General features: G+C 40.5%; 1 protein-coding gene across 4 annotated transcripts in view; it reads right to left on the bottom strand.

Moving 5' to 3' along the window:
* The window catches only part of CPN1 (carboxypeptidase N subunit 1), a 33917-nt gene extending 24780 nt beyond the window's left edge, over window positions 1-9137 (bottom strand). Inside the window, exons 1-5 of one of the 4 annotated variants that reach the window (XM_074373776.1) lie at window positions 8952-9137; window positions 7594-7846; window positions 7319-7485; window positions 6947-7052; window positions 6316-6365 (exon numbers count right to left, since the gene is read on the bottom strand). The gene's annotated coding sequence lies outside the window, so the exon portion shown is untranslated. Of the gene's footprint in view, window positions 1-6315; window positions 6366-6946; window positions 7056-7318; window positions 7486-7593; window positions 8555-8951 lie in introns of those variants that run through there. The other 3 variants (XM_074373777.1, XM_074373775.1, XM_074373774.1) reach the window with 3 other exon arrangements.
* Between the last annotated feature and the right edge of the window lie 4583 nt (window positions 9138-13720).

The following is a 13720-nucleotide window of genomic DNA, read 5'->3' as shown; positions in this document are numbered from 1 at the left end:
ACAGCACAACAATTCCTGGGTACCTACCCAACAGAACAAGACTCCTACACAAGACAGTTCATAGCAGCATTATTCATAAGAGCCCAAAAGTGGAAACTACCCATATGTCCATCAACTGATGGATAAATAAAATGTGGTATATCTATACAATTGAACACTATTCAGCAATAGAAAGAAATAAAATACTAATATATGCTTCCACATGGATGGACTTCAAAAATACTGTGCTAAGTGAAAGGATTCAACACAGAAAATCTACTTACTTATTGTATGATTCCACTTATATGAAATGTCATGTAAAAAAGTAAACCTAGAGAGACAGGAAGTAAAATAGTGACTACCTAGGACTGGGGGTGGGGATGGAGTTTCACTGTAAAAGGGCACGTGGAATCTTGTTGGATGAGGAGGATGTCCTAAAACTCGGTGATGGTGATGGTTGCACAACTCTGTAAATTGACTAGCAATCATTAAATTGTACACTTAAAATGGGTAAATTTTATGGTATGTAAAAGATACTTCAATACATTTTTTTTGAAACAAAGTTTCAGGGGATCTTCATGCACTGTAGTGTAAAATCTAAATGCCTCAGCCTGGCTGCCAAGTCATTCCTTTGGGGTTCAATTGTGACCTCACTCCAGTACAGCCCCACCACACTGCCTACTATCTTCTGAGCATGTCCTCATCGTCTGCCTTCCTGCTTTTGCTTATGCTGTTTCCCCAGGTAGCTTAACCCAGCTCCAAGCCCTGGGTCTTCCTCATGTCCCCCTGCAACTGCTGTTACCATCAGTCTTTGTATCTTCAATCTTATTACTTTGCCTGTTATGCATTTATCACTGTGCTAGGTGTCAGATGTTCAGATAGAGCACAGCCCTGTGGGTGTTCCTGCCCCCAGGATGGTCATCAGCCTCAGCACAGAGCCTGGAACAGGTGCACATGGGCTGAATGAATGAACGAACAGACCCATTACTGACTTTTCCTCTTGCATCCCGCTGCTCTGCCTTCAGCAAACTTTCCTAAGGAAATCCTATGCTTTCATAACCTGTCAGTAAAGACAGCTATTCCCTCTTGGGAACAAACTATAGTCAGGCCAGTCTGGCCCAAAGATGGTCCAGAGGGTTGGCCCAAGATAAGTACCAAACTGGCAGCACCACAGAGTAATAACCCCAGGATTTTATACCCACTGCTAAAACGCCGTAACTTTCTGATGCGCTCCTACCACCCCAGGTGGCAAGGGCAGGCATCAAGAGAGAAGGCCAGAAGGGCATCACCAATGCTGTTACTTATTAAGCCCCTGATCTAGGACTGATGAAATAAAATTTATATTTTAAGGCAGGACAAGAAAAAATGAAACAAAATTCTCTCTGTGTGTTTGTTGGACCTCCTCCCTCTCTCCCTACTGCACAGTGTGCATCTGCATTACACATTAACCAGAGCTCCTCAAAGATGGGCCTGCTTTACCATAAAGATCAATTTTTTTTCTTTCTTCTGATACTAGCAATGAAACTTCTTAAAGAATAGTGTTCTTCCCAGCTCTATAGGGGACCATGGTGGCTCACTGCTCGCTGTGCACGTGCTGACTTGCACTATGTCTCCCTGGTGAGCTTTATGTAAAATATCAGTATGTCACTTGGATATATGATCCTTTGTCTTGAAAATGTATATGACTGTGCCTTTGACTTCTAACAGGCAGAGCAGTTCTCAGAGCTTTCTAAGAATCTGCTTTCTGGGGTATAATCCTCAGTTTGGCTTGAATAAAATTCCATTTTTTTCTTCTTAACTTGATAGTGAACTGAATTTTTGTCGACAGGATAATATCTATCACTACTGAAGGCTTGGCTTAGTGATCCCCAGATAAGCCCAAATTGTTCCTCTGCAGAAGAATTCCCATTTCTCTGGCAAATGTGCCTACAGTTCTTATGGTGACCTCACTTATGCCAAACAGATGACATCCACTCTCCAGGAGGGGGATGTACCCTCCCTGCCTGTGAACTTTGGGTTGTTGTAAACAGGGGATATCAATCAGGGTTGAGATTGGCACTCCTTCCCTGGAATTGCACATAGGGTGCCAGAGTTGATGCCTTGAAGCCAGAGGGCATACAAGCCTCTCAAAGCAACTAGAAGTACAAGGAACTTGAGTGCCAGGGGGATATGATATTTAAAAATTTTTTCCAGCTTCATTGAGATGTTATTGACATAAACATTGTGTATATTTAAGGTATACAACGTGATGATTTAATACATGTATATAGTGCAGAATGATTACTACCACACTAGGGTTAATTAACACCTCCATCAGCTCACGTACTTATCTGTGTGTGTGTGTGTGTGTGTGTGTGATGAGAAAATATAAAATCTACTCTCTTAGCAATTTTCAAGTATATGATATAGTTTGATAATGCATGAAGACCTGCCTGGTGCTTGGCACACAGTCAGGGCTTAATAAATATTATTAGCAGTATTAGTAGTAGCAGCAGCAGCGCTAAGCATCTATCTACTCTTGTGCTAAAGACCAGGCTAGGTGATGGGGACACCATTCATTCATTCAACAAATATATACATGCATACATACATGTATGTGAGTGTGTGTGTGTATGTGTATAAAGCCTCTACTACTAAAGACTAAAGGCTTTACTTTATTATTTTTGATATTGAAGAAAACCAGCAAAGATCCCTGACTATGTGGTGCTCACATTCTAGTGAAAAGATTTTGAACAATGAAAAAGGCAGTTACTATTCTCAAAGATACAGACAAGAGAACAAGCACAACACTGGGGGAAGAGCGGTGGACGTAGCCACATGGGCCACCAAGCAGGGTCACCTATACTAATTTTGAAGGGTCAGGGAGGGCTTACTGGAGGATGTGTGGGAGTTGAACCAGATCAGAGAGTCCTGTAGCCTCCTGTGGTAGGTGTAATAGTGGCCCCCCACAGTGTCCACATTCTAATCCCTGGAACCTGTGAATACGTTATGTTACATGGCAAGGGAGAAGGAAGTTTGCGGATGGAATTACAGTTGCTAATCAGCTCATCTTGAGATGGAGGGATTATCCAGGTGGGCCCAGCATAGTCACAAATGTCCTTATAAGTGAGAGAGGAAGGCAGGAGGGTCAGAGTGATGAGATGTGAGAAAGGCTCAGTGGGCCATTGCTGTCTTTGAAGATGGAGAAAGGGGCCATGAGCCAAGGAATGCAGGCAGCCTCTAAAACCGCAAAAGCCCCCGAGGCACATTCTCCCCTAGAGCCTCTAGGAAGGAATGCAGCCTTGCCAAACCTTGATTTTAGTCCAATGAGACCCATTTCAGACTTGCCATCTCCAGTACTATAATGAATTGGGGTTGTGGTAAGCCACTACACTTGTGATATTTTTTACCCACAATAGGAAATGAATACACTCCCTAATACCTTAAGTCTTGGATGGAGCTGGGGCTCCTGGGGGTCAGAGAAGGCTGGAGCAGAAAGCTCACTTGTCTGATATCCCCCTAAGGTCTTGACTCAAATCTTGGGAAGCCAGCCCTGCAGGACTTTGTTTAGGCAAATGTTTAACCAACTTTCCCAACCCACACCTCCAGCTATCTTAGTTTTAAAAGTTCTTACTATCCTCCAGTAGTAACTCTGAACTTCTGCAGAGCAGTCTCAATGTAATTTAAGCCTGCTTAATAAATTACTAGTCGACTGGACCTATAAATGAACCGAGAGTCCAGCTCAATTCAAATTAGCAATGTCTCTCTGATAGATATTTGGGTTTAAATGATAGGAGAGTGTGTAGGGCAAAGGGAACCTGGCCAAGCATGGAGTAAGAAAAGTCAGTCTACAGGACAGATCTTCCAATTCTTTGCCTGGAATGTTCTTCCCCCAGCTCATCTTATACTTCTGATACTAGCACAATGGTCAACTACATGTGGAGACTTTCCCCAGATACCTCATCTAAAGAGGATTCCCCTGATTACACCTGGTCTTATCCCCTGCTTATTTCAATCAGAATATCTGACTTATCAGTCTGTAATTATCTCATTTACTTATTTAATTGTTTATTGTCTACTGGCTGTCTCTCCCGTTAGAAGATAAACTCATTGAGGGCCAAGACTAACTTACCTTACTTACCATTCCCTAAATCCCAGTACAATGTGCTGGATAAATTTTAAAATGAAGGAAGCAATGTACAAACTGAGATCTGAGATCTGAACAAGAGGTTAACCAGATAAAAACGGTGGAGGAATGTGTGTTTGGGGAGAGTTTTGAGATGAAAGAGTATTGATTCCTCCTTATCACTCTGACCCTGCTGGAGTATGCTAGGCTCTGTTCTTGAATTTCTTCTCTGTACCTGCACTGAATTCCAGATGATCTCATTCACAAATCCCACTACAAGCTGATGACTCAAATTTATAGCTTCTACTTCTCTGAACCCCAGAACTGTACTTCCACCTGCCTACTTCCATGTATTTCACACCTCCACGAGGATTCCTAATAGGTACCCCAGCCTAAGGGCACCCACCCTTCTCCAGTCCCTGGAGCCAGAGCAGAGCTTTACAGATACAAACGGGTGTCCACAAATGGCACCAAAGGATGATGGGTCAACTGGATAAAGAGAAACCAATCCTGTCCCCAGCTTCCCCTTCCACCTTGCCCTGCACTTATTCTTATTTCTTCAAAGCACTTATTGCCACCTGACATACTGTATATTGTATATATAATTGTCTGTTTATTGTCTTCTCTCCCTATAAAAATATAAGCACCTTGTGGGCAGAGAATTGATCTCTTTTATTTTCTGAGTTGTCTCCAGCAACTAGACTAGAACCTGGCATGGAGACGTTCTCACTAAATACTTGCTGAGTGAGTGAATGACTGAATCATTAAGTGCTTTTACCCACATGATCCCATTTGACATTCACCTCAGTCTTTCTTGAGAGACTGTTGTATTCCATTTACATATATGAGGACCCTGAAAATTTAAATGATTTTCTCAGATCATATAACTTATAGTTGGAAAATCTAGAGATTAAATTAACTTTCTGACTCCAAAGTCTGGCACTTTCCCCAACACTGGGATGCTCTGTCATGTGGGCCTAGTTGCATCATGAAAACCGTCTCCAATCTGACTTCTCATTCTTAAGGGTACCTGAAAAATGATTCTTTTAAAAAATAACCTCATATGCTTATGTAAAAATGAAATACATTTGTTATACATAGAAAAGTATAAGGATAAACAAATTAAGATATCACCCCTGTACCCCATAGCTAGAAATAACCACTGTTACCAGCTCGTAACAATCAGTCTTACTGCAATGACTCTTAACATCTGTTCTGGCAAATGTTACCAGCCTTAATCCAATTTCTTAGGCCAAAACCTGGGACTCATCCACAGTCCCTCTCTTTATCTCATTCTCCATATCAGCAAGTTACAGAGACTGCTTTGAAAATTAGTCTGGAAATTATTTCTCTCTCCTTGACCACTGTCATCTTAGTCCACAAATGACCATATATTTCTTGCTTCGATGGTAACAACAGCCATAGATTTCTTGTTTGATAAGACAGTAGCCTCCTCTAATATTCTCCGTCCCGCCACCAACCCCCCTGCTTTTTTTTTTTTTTTTTTTTTTTGGCCTACTCGTTTTATTCCCTATAAAGTAGCCAGAATGTTTTAAAAACATAAATCAAATTACTTTCTGACTCAAAACATTTCAGTGATTTCCCATCATGCTTAAAATAAAAAATTCTTGCAATGATACAAAAGTCCAGTAAGTAATAGTCACAAAATCCTTTTTATTTCTTGAACCTATCAAGCTTATTTATACCCCAGAGCCTATACACTTGCTACTTCCCCTGCCTGGAATGCTCTTTTCTTAAATCTTTGCATGACTTTTCCCTTTGCATCACTTAAGTACACACTCAAATATCACCACCTTAGGGTCACTGGCCCTGACATTCCCACCTAAACTAGTCCCTGGCTGCTACCCCCCTTATCATTCTCTATTTCTTAACTTAGTTCTTATAATACTTATCATTATCTAAAGGCACACCATATAATTGTTCCTTTTTTGGTCTGTATTCACCACTAACATGTAAGCTGTATGAAGACAAGGATTACTGTCTTTTTTTTTCACCACTTTGTCCTCAATGCTCCAGATAATGTAGAACACATACGAGTTGCTCACGAAATAATTGTTAAAGAATGAATCTGCAGATAGGATCAGTAAATAATTTTTTTAAAAAAAGGATCGTAGTCTTTATGCTTGTAAAATTAAAAGTTACTATACTGAACATATCTTACATTTAACAGAAGAAAAAGAAGTTGAAATAAAGTTGAAGGAATCACTTACCTTTAGAAAAATGTCTCTTCGCAAGATGAAATACTAGTCAACTAATGGCTCTAAAGAAAAAAAACAGAAATCATTAAGGAATGGTGAGTATGTTGCCATGTTTTTTCAAACACATTTGTAGAGAAGGAAAAAGATCTCAACAGAAATATAATTCAAACTTAAAAGAAATTTATTTTTCCATGGAATTAGGTTGATGCCTTTCCAAAGTGCATTCATCCAGCCTTTGCAGTAAGTTTCATTTACTTGTCAAAACCTGCCACAAAATCAAAGCTGTCAGTGTCTCTTCTAAAAAGTCGTGTGCTCCTCCTGGTGCTCCAAGGCTGTACTGAGCTCTGTGATGCTTTTCTTCTTTTCTTTTACTTTTCTTTCTGAACTCTTCCTTTTCCCACCTCCCTGCTTTTCTGACTTCCTGAAAGTCTTTCTCTGTACTCTCTGATTTTTTATTAATGTTCCCTGCCCCTAACACCCTATATCCTTTAGGATTAGATAGAAAATGCCAAATGATTGGAGCTTTACTTCTTTCTCACATAAATGGAGCCTGGAAGCAAGCGGTTCAAGATCAGTGTTGTGCTCATCAAATGGCCCAGGCTCTTCCTAGCTTGTCGCTCTACTTGTCTCAACATACATTTACCTTATCGTCCAGACAGATGTTCCAGCCTCATTGTCACGGTCACATTCCAGCCACCAGGAAGGAGCGTACCTTCTTTCTTCAAAATCAAACTTCCCACGCTCACACCCTGCTGATGCAAATGGATAAATGGAATGTGCTAGATACATATTCAGCAGTAAAAAACAAACAAACAAAAAAAACGGAGTACTGATCCATGCTGAGACATGGGTGAACCTTGAAAACGTTATGCTAAATGAGAGAAACCAGTCATAAAAAACACACATTGCATGATTCCATTTATATGTGGTTTGTGCATTCTATCTCAACAAAACTGCTTACAAAAATAAAGACAAAAACAAACGTTCCACAGTTTTAAACATGGCTCTGACTTACATCTCACAGGCTGGAAGGCAGTCACGTGGTCGTGCCCAAATGTAATGGAAGCTGAAAAATGTAGTCTCAATCTCAGCCAGCCTTGTGTTCAGCTGAAAATCAGAGGGTCTCATACAGCACATGGAACTATATTAAATATTCTGTAACGACCTATAATGAAAACTTATCTGAAAAAGAATATAGATATAACCGAATCATTTTCCTGTACACCTAAAACTAACACAACCTTGTAAATCAACAATACTTGATTGAAGAAAAACCAGAAATTCTCTTACAATGAGAAGAGAGGGCAGATATTGAAGAACACTGACCATCTCTGACCCACCGTTAGTCAGATCTTAGACCTTGTTGCGTACCCACAGATCACTGGATGTACTTCTCAGGAGCATGACACTTAATTTTTGGTAAATTGATCTCTTTCCCAGAGTCTGTGCAGAGATGTGTTGGCTCTGTGTTCTCCTATATTTTAGGTCAAAATTTTCTTCATTTGGCAGTCATTCTTCATAGTTTTGTTTTATAACTTTTCCCCTGTTGAATTGAAGGTGGACATATATTTTTCATCTTTTGCTCTTTTATTTTGCTTTCAGTTGGTTTCCAGAGTTGGAAGTGAATTCAAAATGCCCTTTCCCCACTAACTTTAAGTGGAATTTGCCAGACGAAATATTTGAATACTCTTGCCTCTAAATGCAGCTTTTCTGGGGTTTCCTCCATTTGGGGACTCAAGCCGGACCTCCAAGGTTGGATGTTCATTGCTCTCTCTATAAACAGGTTGCTCCTACCGAGCAGATAAACTTCCCTCAGAACCCGCCCCCCAGTACACAGTCTGCTCCAGTCACGTCTCACTTTTCCGTAACAGTTTTGTGTAAACTGTAAAGCGCGATGCACATGTCAGTTGTATTTAGAATTTTCTTACTGCCTTGCTAGGACGCCTCCCGCCTTTGCCGCATCCTCAGGGCCGTCAGAGGCAGCCCGGCTTCCCCAGAGCAGCTCTCCTTGGGAAATGGCACCACCTGTTGCCCAAGGCGGAAACATGGGAGCCATTCTGAAGTCTCCCTTCTCGCTCATCTCCCGCGTTCCCTCAGCCTTGAAGCCCTCTCCGTTGTTTTCTTGCTGATCCTCGCAGCGGCTTCCTGCTCCTCTCCCGCACCGCCACGGCCTCGCTCTGCTCTCTTTCAGCCCTGCCTGGAGCAGCCCTCCTGCCCGGAACTCCCCGCTCCCGCGGCAGCCGGCGAGGTCTGCCTTCAGCGCAGCCGCGTCACGTCCCGCGCGAGCCCCTCCCTCCCACCCTTCAGACCCTTTATTGGTTTTCCGTTCTCCTCCGTTAAATCCAAACATGTGTTTCCCCGCAGCCAGGCCCTCCAGGACCTGGCGATCCCTGTCTTTCCAGCATCAGATCGCCTTTTTCCCAACACCCTTCCTTCCTTCCTTCTGGCCCTGCCAAAAAACGTGCAGTCTTTCAAAGGCCTCTGCATTTTTTTTCTCCTCCAGTTGTTAAAACTTATGGTAAAATACACCAACATGAAAAGAGTTTTTAAACAACTCTCCTTCTTCCATTTGGAAGCTAGCCGACTCCTATTTGTATTTCAAAACCAAGCACAGGCGTCATTTTCTCTAAAACTTTCCTACCACTTACCCCTGGTCTGATTGCAGTTGTCTGTCTCTTGTGTTTCCACAGAGAAAGTTCTGTGCATACTTCTCTACAAACACAGCATTATGTTGTAATTTTGGGTTTTTCCATGATTAAAGCATAAGGCTCTGAAGACGAGGGACAACATCTTATTTGTTTCTGGATTCCCAGTCCTTCGCCTGTACTAGATATATAACAGGTGTTAAACACATGATAAAGAGCAGTAACAAAAAATGAACTGTCTCCTCTGCACTTACATTTTGTTGACTTTTCAACAGGGCTGGAAATGACTAACTGGAATTCCAGAAACCCAGGCTCTTCCTCATGCCCCCATTAACCCTGCTTCCAATGGGGTAATCACTGGTTCAGTGACATGTTGATTCAGGCTGCCCTCTAGCCTGGGGGAAAGCATGCATGGCATGGACTCTGAATCCATTCTGTGTACCAGGGTTGCCTAATTTGTCAATAGCTTGTACCTGTGCAATCCTCCTTACTGGGAGTAAAGCCGTTCTTTCTGAGTTTGAAAAAAACTAATGTAATATGTGTTTACGATATGACATCATATTAGGTATGAGGGTTTCAGAGTATTAGGCAGAAGGTTAGCTGGAAAAGAGGAGCCTGACTCTTAAGTGATCTGGTCATCTGGGAGGAAGGAACTAACATGTATCAGACTTTGAGCAGCCTCTTAACTGGATCAGTAACAGTCTATGGGTCCAAATGTAGAAAGGGGTGACTATGTTTCACGGATTCTAAAGTGCTCTTTATTTCATATTTTAGTCCCTAAATGTATCTTAAAACAGATGGCATCTTCGATTCAGAGGACTATAATATAATACTAAGAAATGTAAGGGAAATCCAACATGTCACTATTATACCAGAGAAATATCATAACAAATGTTAATTGATATAATAGTAACTAAACCTGGAATATTACACATTAAGACAGGAAAGAGTGGAAAAAAGCAATGACTAGCTTACAAAGAATGTCTAAAAACTTAAATTTGCATTAACTATGGTAGAATTCTCAATGACTTGATAATTAAAACCATCATTTATGAGCCCCTCCTAATTGCCAGGGAAAATACATACATTATCATTAGTCCTCAACCTCCTAACCTGAAAGGTAGGTGTTACTAATTCCATTTTTTAGATGAAGAGCAGAGAACGTCTAGACCTGCCTAAGGTCACACAGCTAGAAAATGTCAGATATGATCAGATTTTAAAATCTATTAGCTTTGTTTTATTCTATGCTCCCTCCTGAAGCAAGCACTGATCCTAAAGATAAAGATAATTGTTATCTAAGACCAAATTTTGTTTTCAGTTTGAGCAACTGGATTATCATTGAAAAAACATATTCCTTCTGTGTTAGAAACTAATGGAGAAGATAAACAGAAGAGAGTCCTGAGCAAGCTTCTTGGGTTTGGTTTATAAGCGCCCCGGGAATGGAAATTCATGTGGGTTACTTCATCCAGAATGACCATAAATATGAAGTTGAGTCCAGCCTCACTGATAATTCAGAGCTAGAACTGACCACCCAATATATTATAACTTTCTGTACCGATTATGTAAGGCCTTTGAGATTTAACATTTTATAATCACTAAGGCCAAAGGTATTTTGTCCTAAACCTTTCTCAGTGTGATTTTAATTTTGTAGAAATACCTCCTATTTAAGACAGGATCTGCATGAAACTGAAGCCGTCTCTCCCATCTCTTCCTCCCATAACAACAACAGCTTCAATCTAGCCTGAGTTTGCCAAGCTCCCTTGAAAACTCTAAACTAGACTGTTGACTCCCCACAAGTGGCCCAGTTCCCTCCAGTTCTGGCTGTGCCTGGTTCTAGGATGTTCCCCTTCACCTTACTAGCCTGTTCCAACTCCATACTTCTGATGTCCTAACTTGTCTTGACCTGTGATACTGCCTTGAACCTGAATTTTGACTGTTGTGTGCCCTGAGGCAGGGTTTACAAAATACCAGTGAGCCATAAAGTACTTACTAGTCATCATACTTCTATTTTATCAGGACAATTTGTGCTAATTATTGATGTTTTTGCACTTGTGTGTAAATTATTTTTTTTAAAAGTCAGCTTCATTGAGATATAATTCACATACTATAAAATTCGCCCATTTAAGTGTACAGTTCCGTGGGTTTTATAAAATACAGAGTTGTACAATCATCGCTGCCATCTGGTTTCAGAATATTTTCACCACCCTCCATGAAAACCCCATATCCATTTGCAATCACTTTCCAGCCCTAAGCAGCCACTAATCTACTTTTTGTCTCTGTGGATTTGTCTATTCTGGACATTTCATATAAATGGAATCCTACAATACATGAGCTTTTGTGTCTGGCTGCTTTCAAGTTTTGTCCATGTTTTAGCAGGTTTTTACTTCATTCCCTTTTTATGGTCAGAAAATATTTCATTGTATGGCTATAATATCTTTTGTTTATCCATTTGAGTTGTTTCCACTTCTTAATTATTATGAATAATTCTATGAACTTTCTTGTGCAAGTTTTTGTGTGGTTGTGTGTTTTTATTTCTCTTGGGTAGATACCTAGGTGAAACTGCTGAGTCATATGTAATAAGTAATATCATACTTAATATTTTGAGGACCTGCCAAATTGTTTTCCAAAGTGGCTGCACCATTTTACGTTCACACAAGAAATACATGAAGATTCCAACTTCTCCACCATCTTGAAACCACTTGTTTTTGTCGGTCTTTTTAATTTTACCTTACTAGTAAGTGTGAAGTGGTATGTCATTATGGTTTTGATTTGCATTTCCCTGGTGACTAATGATACTGAGAATCTTTTCATGTGTTTCCTGGCCATTTGCATATCTTCTTTGGAGAAATGTTCATGCAAATCCTTTGCCCATTTTTAAAATTGGGCTGTCTTTTCATTGCTGAATTAGAAGAGACTTTTTCTGACCTAAGTTTGTTAATATAGGAGGAGCCAACCATGCCCATAACCCAAAGTTAGGTGGTGTTCTCTTGGGCAGAATCCCTTTAAGGTCTACCTTTCCCATAGGCTAACAACTTATCTATGGGAAACACCCACACATCCTTTGACCTAAGGAATTCTGAGTATAGGCAACTCCAAACTAGCTGAAGCCATTGTCTCTCAAAGACTTCCCCAGGTATATCTCAGACCTCAGTACACTATGCAACCCCAATCCTAGGAACACTAGTCAATCTTTCTAAATTGTTGCTCAGTTAACCATGAGGTGGAAGCATCCTCCTTCTATCCCTCTTGGTGAGAGTAGGGAAACACAACATTCTGACTACTCTTGCCTAAGAAATACTGTTTCTCAACTTCAATCTTGTGATAATTGCCTGGAAGATGAGGGGCTAAAGGTTGCAGAAACTACTTTTGGAGCAACAATTTCTAGCAAACTGTTTTCGTAGCAACTTCTGATGGGTAATCTAGCACCACGTCTTGGAACGTGGTCGTGTTTGGTATCTATTGCCTGGGCGTCCCAGCTTAAATGGAGACAGAGAGTTTCATTTTAATGCTCTATTAGATATCTTGAATGAATGGTTTTGCCTTAATGCAACATTAGCTCAATTAATCTCCATAACCACTCTGAAAGTGGGTGTTGTGATCTCCACTTTATGAATGAGGAAATTAAGGTTGCGAAACATTAAGGGACTTGCTCAAAGTGATATTTCTTCAGTTTCATCTCAGCAGTGTACAAATGGACAGTTAGATCTGCAATCCAAATGGCTCCAGATTTCATAGCCTGTGGGGCTAATAAAATCGTGGAGCTGACCCTGCATGGCATAGTCTCTGAAGGGACATGCATGTAAAGAGAACAGTCTAACTGCCAAAAATAACTAAAAGGGAATGCCATTATTTATTTCTGTTTTTTAAAGAATGTTAAGCCACAGCCATACTTCCATTCTCTTCCCTTTGCTCCTCAATTCCCTTGCTCTCAGCAGCTTCCCTAGAATTTCTCACTTGTCTGCTCCCTGTCTCCCCAAAGTCACTAAATCAAACTGAATTCTCCCCACAATTATCACCCTTTGGTTCTCTCTTCCCTTTTCTTTACGTTCTTCACTATGTGGTTTAACCTGGTCTCCCAAACTAAAGTTTCCTTTTCTGTCTAGTCTCTCATTATTTCACTAGTTCTGCAACCCGAGTCAGGGAACTTAACTGGCCATTTCAAAACTTCTCAGGATGCATGAAAGGAGGAGAATCTGATTGACAAAAGGCAAAATTCCTGTTAGCTAGGAAGGAGTGTGAGGGTGGGAAGAAGGCAAAGATACATGTGAGCAAATCATATTAACATTTAGATCCAAAATTTACAGCTTCCAAATCCCCACCTGTCTAACTCAAGTACCTCAGCTCTACTTGTGTGTGTATACATTTGTGTGTGGTTAAATATACATGGCATAAAACTTACCATTTTACCCATTTTTAAGTGTACAATTCAATGACATTAAGTACATTCACATTTTTATGTAATCATCACCATCATACATCTCTAGAACTTTTTCATCTTCCCAAATTAAAACTCCATACCCGTTAAACAATAACTCCCCAATCTCCCCCTCCCCCTGCAAGCACTATTCTACATTCTGTCTCTGTGAGTTTGACTACTCGTGTAAGTGGAATCATACAATATTTGTCCTTCTGTGATTGGCTTATTTCATTTGGCATGATGTCTTCAAGATTCATCCAAGTTGTAGCTTGTGTTAGACCATGTATCCTTCCTTTTTAAGGCTGAATAATATTCCACTGTACATATACATCACATTTTGTTTATCCATTCATCC

This window comes from Camelus bactrianus, chromosome 11 (genome assembly GCF_048773025.1).
Source record: "Camelus bactrianus isolate YW-2024 breed Bactrian camel chromosome 11, ASM4877302v1, whole genome shotgun sequence".
In the NCBI taxonomy this organism is placed as follows: Eukaryota; Metazoa; Chordata; class Mammalia; order Artiodactyla; family Camelidae; genus Camelus; species Camelus bactrianus.
Note: the sequence above shows the minus strand (reverse complement) of the source record. Positions and strands in the feature narration are given on the sequence as shown.